Here is a 6,963-nt window from a genome sequence, read left to right as displayed (position 1 = left end):
CTTTACCGTCTTATCAGTTTGTGGACGTTTCTTTTTGTGACAGGGTTTTACTTATTTTCTTTCTTTGCCATGCCTTTGGTGTCTTGATTGCAAATTGCAGACTTAAGAAACATACCCTAATTAGTTTAAAGGGCATCGTACTTTTAAAGGGAGTGTCATAGGGCGTTGCGTCGGCCTAAAGACCCCGTTTGCAGAAATGCGCGTTCTCGTGTGATGATACTGTATTTTGGATGGGGGAGGGCGATGCATGTTGTTTTCAGTTTACATTAAGCTGACTTGTTTGCTCTCATCACCTTCTGTGGGCGCGCACGACTGCATCGAGGAAGTGGCTGAGACCCCACTGCTGCGAGTTTCCGTTTGCGACCCGAGGCACTGAACGTCTCATATTCTAACGCTAGACAAGTCAGTTATAAAGTCAGTTAGCTTCTGGCTTCAAATATTTACGTATCATCATTATATTCCAAATATTTAAGCTCTGTTATTTGTGCTGCAGTAGAGAAGTGCGTGAAGACACGTTATAATAAAGGGATAAAATTGCTGCAAATATCAACAAGCTAACATACAGTTAAAACGTTATTTTTCCCCCTCAGTTTTGAATATTATTTCTTAAAAAGATATGTTATTCTCATGATGTTATCTGTTTCAATTAGTACAGTCTAAATACAAGGGGTGTGGTGGCTTGGTGGTTAATGAAGCAAATTTGGCTCGGAAGGTTACAGGTTTGAATCCATAAACTGCTGATGTGCCCACTGCTCACCCTGTAAAATTCCTTAGTCACATTCTGTTTGCAGAGGTGTGCTGTGTCTCAATGACAAGTAGTGACACTTTATTTTCTCTGAGACCTTCAACTCTCTTCTTTCTCAATGTTTTTAAGTTTAAGTTTAGAAACGTTAACATATGAAACAATACTTTGCTGGATTTCTAAATAATTTAATCCCCCTCTACCCTAAGTTAGAGGTCTTAAGTTAAGTCTTCTGTTAATGTTATTTCAGGAGTAAGTGTGCTTGTAAAAATAGCTGTCCTCAAACTAGGCTAAAAATATATTTTTTAGGAAAAACCAGTAAAGAAAAAAGTAAAGAAAAAAAAGTGAGTGACACAGTAGCAGGTCTGTTATCATCTACAGTCATAGTTAGTCGTAGAAAATCAACGATGTGGTGTGGAGCTGTGCATCTCCTGCGCCAACGCCGAAAATATACATGTCTTTCTGGTGTGCTTGTAGTTACTTATACTACTCACACATTCATCACACGACTAAACAACTCACATGGATCTGTTACAGTGCATTTAGCTTTCGAGTTATGACTTGTGACTAATTAAATCACTGGTTTGAAGATTTGTTTATTTAATGTTTTGAGTTTGCATGCGTTTTATTTTTATTCTACATTGCGTTCTGTTAATGTTAGTTCAGGAGTAAGTTTTATTTTTATTTTACATTGCATCCTAATTTTAGTTACGTGATGTTTTGTCTGTATTGCGTTCACAAACCAAGTAAACCAACTTGGTCGGTGCACATTCAAGTGCAGATGGTAATATTCTCACATGTTTAAGTGAACTTGGAGCAGTTCTTTCAACAGAAAAAAATATTATTTAAACTCTGAATGAATGATCACTAATGTCACATGACCAAGCTCAATTGTCCAGCATGCAATATTAACTAAAATATAACCATTTAATGTCTATGTAACATTATAATTAACAAAAGGTATATTATATCCACTAATAAATTTCTAGAGTGTGTGAATTAGACTATCAGATCAACCACTAAATATTTACTGAGAGTACTTTATTATCAATTTGTACACAAACAGTTGCTTTCCAAAACCACAGTGTGATTCATTTGTTTTTTAGAGCCTCTCTTGAGACTACAGATGGTGTTGGCAAGTTCTGGTCTACAGAGTTTGCATAAGTGCTGCCAACTTGTTATAATATATGTCTAAAATTAAATATCAGAACAGTACAGGAAAATACTGCTTTGCCAAAACAATATACTCAAATAAGCTGTGGCAAGGTGTGTGTGTTTGCGTGTTTGTACGTGCGTGTACTAATGTGTTTAAAGCACTTTTGGAATGCAGAAAGTCTGTTTTAAAGTGAAAGTGAGCTTCAGTCATATGGTTTTGTGTCTGCAAATGGTGCCAAGTTATTTAGAAAACTTGCATTGTTTGAAAAGTAGGTCTAATTTAAAAGTTGCCCATTTGTACCATTTTTTTAAAGCACAGATCTGCGCTTTGTGTGACAAAGTGACTTCTATGCCAGAACAACTTATTCCAGCTCCATGCATGTCTCCAGGTGAGCTGCGTGCCCCCCAGTGAAATAAAAACATGGAGATCACAAACATTTGGATACATTACCAACTCCAGACCAAGGACCACTGACTTTAAAGTTTTCTTCTTTATGATTGACAAATGCCCCTTGTCTTTTGGCAATAATTGCAAAGCTGCAGAGAACATGACAACAGTGTCCGTCTGTTGTGTGTAGAATGGCATTCTGTCCATGACCACAAGGACATACTTTTGTTTGGCCTTTTGGTGGAGAGGGCTGTATGCCACCACCACCCGGCTGATGCTGAAATGGACATTTTGTCTTTGTGTGTTTAATGTGAGCAGTAAAACTGCTTGGCAGAGACAAGAGCAATTGTCCCATTGAACAGCAGTTACAATGGTCTGTATGTTTGTCTTTAGCGTTCACGGTCAGTCAGCCCACAGCTCGTGGCTAAAACATGTTTTGTCCTGATTTTTGGGAATTTCAAAGTGAAATCACATCAGCTGACTTACAAAAAACAACTGAAATGTCATCTGACATCGGTGGGATTTAGGGTTCTGCTCAAAGAAACAACAGACTTATGTGGACACTAGAGAGGTTGTCATTTTTTTAATAATAGAAACTTTAGCAAAGCCTATTTTCTGCTCCATAGCCCCTGTGATATACTTTCGGCCTACGTTGTTCTACTTAGCAAAAATAGCTGGTTGTCATTTGTTGACATTAACTGGAACACAAACAGCAGCTGTTTCATAAGAAATGCACATTTTTAGAATGTGTTTCGTGCATACTTGGGACAAGCCATGTTGGCGTGTGCTTTTAAAAAATATTTGACTAAAACATTGCTAGTCTCATTTGTTATTCAAAGTGCAGCGTTACGTCATTTTTTTCTCAGTTTTTATTCAAAGTGCAGCGTTACGTCATTTAACTCTCAGTTTGCATCATATCACATTAGGTATTCATGGTATATTTTTTCCCCTCCACTGAATGTTGCTTAGAGCTGATACGTCTTTGCCCATTGAATAAACACATTCAACTGCACTAGGCCTGTAATGAACATGAAGATTAAGCAACAATGTCTCCTGTGTTGTGTAAACCTGGCATTTAGACAAGTAGAATGTTACTGTAGCGTGTAGTAGCATAGCACTAGATAAGCTAACTTATTTAACCCAGGGTTGTCATTTTTTATTATCATATTGAGCCACAGCTGAGAAATGTGATAGTTATCAATATTTCAAAATGTTACCACAATTTAGATTTTGTAAAACCCTTAAATTTAGTCTGCAAATTGATTTGAATCCAGCACAGATCCTGTTCTGAGTTTGTGGTCAGTCGCTTTATGTGTGAAATAGTTACAGTTGGATGGACGGGGGATGGGCTAAATGTGGGATGATGCTGCACTGTACACTTTTACCTGCAGATACACTCAGTGTTATTTATTGAGTTTAATGATCTTTAAACCTTTTTTTCCAAATTAAAAATGTTCAAATAAATTTAAATGTGATTCCAACTCTTATCTCCTGTTACTGCTCAACATTGACTGTCCTTCTGATTCTGATTGTCCTGCTATTTGTCTCAAAATAATCAACATATTTGACCTGTGCCATTCAGTATAATCAATCAATCAAGAATAAATATCACAAGTTAGTCTTGTATGTATTTCTTTGTGAAGATTATCTTGTTGAACCTGCTGGCTCCTTGACACATGGCTCCTTTTTTGATTCCTTTCCTGCCTCTTTCCTTTGAACTACTGTACATTCTCTCCATTCTGTGTTTACACTATCTCCAGGCTATCTGATGACTGTAGAGCACATTAAACCATATACTGTATGTGTGGCTGAGGCAGCAGATCAGTGATGACCCAGTTCCTTCTTCAGCGCAACTAATTGGGGGATGTTTAATTTAATTGGACACAGACCTGAAAAAGGCACTGTTATTTCTGCATCCAAAAGTGCATTATAGGGTATAAGTGCAATGCATGCGGTCAACTAAAGTGTTGTTCATTTTTTTTATATTTATTAAATGTATACACAAATGTCTGTATTTACATTTTTTTTATATAGTAGAGCTAGAATCTCATCTGCACACGTTATTAATTTTTTATCCAATTCCCAAGTGGGTTTCTTCTTAGTTCCTCAAATAATTTTCCATTTCAATACTTACTACACCACATTATGTTCTGCCGTTTGGTTAGACAAGTGCTCATTCTGCCTCAAAGTCATGTTTTACACTGTGACACATTTTTAAATGCCCTAAACTGAATTCCTGAAGAGTACATTGATGTCACGCTGCTGCTCTGTCAAACGAAAGTGGATGACCTACTTTTCTCCCCCTGCCTCGGAAATATTTCAGAAACAGGATTGGATGGCTTCAGCTTCAAGTCCTGTGCACTAACCCAGAAACAGACTTGCTTTGCAGCTATAGGCAAGGCTGTGTTTCAGCACTATGCCCTCTCGGCTTTATGTTTGGCTGTTGAAAAGTGGGTGGGAATGTTTCAGGGAATCAGAGGCAGGGCATTTTAACAGATGACAGTCTTAACACTGTGTTTAGGAAGAGAATGTGAGGACTGCAGGTTTCACTCACTTGTCTGTGAAAATACCCTGTAAGTAGGCCTTTACTTTTAATGCATGTCATCATTGTATTCAGTGCATGTTGCTAACATTCTAACTTTTTAAATTCAATTAACATTTGAGTTTATCTGATGCTGTTTCATGACACCTAAAAAAACTTTTACTCCAACCTTGTGTTTCAGGATTTTTGTGTTGGAGATTGTGAAGCTCCCCTTTTTGGTGTAGCTTTCATTGACATGCAGCACATTCAGAGGAGAGTTGGTTCTCGTTTCTAATTCATTGTAGCAGAGAGATGTTACCTCTGACCTCTGAGTGCTCGATTTAATGCATGTTGTAGGAATTGGTTATTTCTGACCAATGTGAATCAAAGCAGGCGTTGCATATTTATGTCTGGATGTGCTGTTAAAGGAAGTCTTGTGTATATTCAGCAAGACATGCTGAACTTTAAACAGCTCCTACTGAGTTTGGATATAAAATATATGTGGTTTGATTGCATCGTAGTTGCTAAAAGGTGGCTGTTATTTGGTTTTGCCTAATTTGCAGTTCTCCGATCTGGAAGGGTAATTTGACACTATATAATAGCAGCCCTAATTCTGGTAATTTATTTTAAGTCTTTCAACATGAAGACACATGGAGACCCAACTCTAGGTGCTTTTGTTGCTTGGCAACAGCAGAATGCAGTGCATCCATTTACAGTTGGTGAAACAAAAAATAGTAACATTCTGATGATATCTGATGATAGGTTGCTTACAGACAGAGGTCACTGAGAAGAGGTTCAGGAGCAAATTTCTATAATACGCAATGTGCATGTGTTTCTGGGATCTTTAATAACGCTTCAGCATCAACCAAGTTTTTCCATTACCCATTGATTAATTCTCTGACAAAGGCGCATTTTTATTAAAACTTCTCTTTTCCATCAGGTTTTGAGAGTATACTTGAAGGTCTGTTTGGTACAGAGCTGGAAGAAGACTTGAAATTTTTTAAAGGTAAGCATTCCATGTTTTTTAATTATTCAAAATGTTGCACATATTTTAGAGACATCTTCCATCTACTGACTTTGACAATGATGCTGTACTGTACTGTCTGGTACCCCCCCCCCCCATGATGACTTCGCTCCACAACGTCTTTTTGCCATAGAAGAGAAGATGCCTTGTGTTAAAGTTGGTGTTTTAGATGGCGTGGGGCCAGTCTAAAAGTCTACATTGTCCTGCTGGCATTTTGACAATGCATAATGTTCACAAAACAATAATGGGCTTTCATTACATTAACAGTTTGTAGTCTCGTAAATGGTTAGGTCAGGCATGTACAACATCTGGCTAGATCTGGCTAGTGGGCCAAATGGGGCCCAAGGACAAGGAATTTGTCTGTGTCTTCTGTTACAACTGACAACTGAAGCAGGTCTTTTGGTGTGATATTTTGTGACAAGTGACAGTGTGCAGGATCATCAGATCATATAGATTTTTTAAGCTATAATGACCTTTTGGAAAAATAGTAGTATATTAAGTTAGTTTTGATCAATGGGTGACATACCAAAATATTATTTTTTTTTCATGTATTTCAATTAAAAAATTATTTTTTTTTCATGTATTTCAATTAAAAATAAGGTAGGTAAATTAGTTAATTTTTATTCATGTTGGGGAAGAATATTTTGGGAAATTATTAGTATAGTATGTAACTTTTTTATCAGTGGTTGATGTACCAAAACATAATGCTCTAAATTGGGGAGAAACATGAAGAAAATATAGAATTATTAAAAAAGAAAATGCCCAGGAAATCTGTCCAAATCTGTCCAAAAAAATGACATATTTTTAAGACTTTGGCCAAAACATTCAAATTTCTTTTTATCCCTTAAAACTTCCTTGAAATACTCTAATTTAAACATGCAGAGAAGATTAAATTTTGAGAAAAATCCAAAAACTCAATCAAAATTTTACCGAAAAATTCCATCAAAGTTATTTTCTAAAAGATTTTTCAATATGCTATAATTTGATGAGAAACATACAGAAACGACACAGATAGAATTTTGAAAAAAAATTAATAAATTTGCATCAAAATTTTTCAACATCTGACCACATGACCCACAAAATTAGTATTTAAAAAAAAAAATTTTTCCAAAGTATTTTTTCAAAATTGGGAA

This window comes from Cynoglossus semilaevis, chromosome 12 (genome assembly GCF_000523025.1).
Source record: "Cynoglossus semilaevis isolate Cse_v1.0 chromosome 12, Cse_v1.0, whole genome shotgun sequence".
Classification (NCBI taxonomy): domain Eukaryota; kingdom Metazoa; phylum Chordata; class Actinopteri; order Pleuronectiformes; family Cynoglossidae; genus Cynoglossus; species Cynoglossus semilaevis.
Note: the sequence above shows the minus strand (reverse complement) of the source record.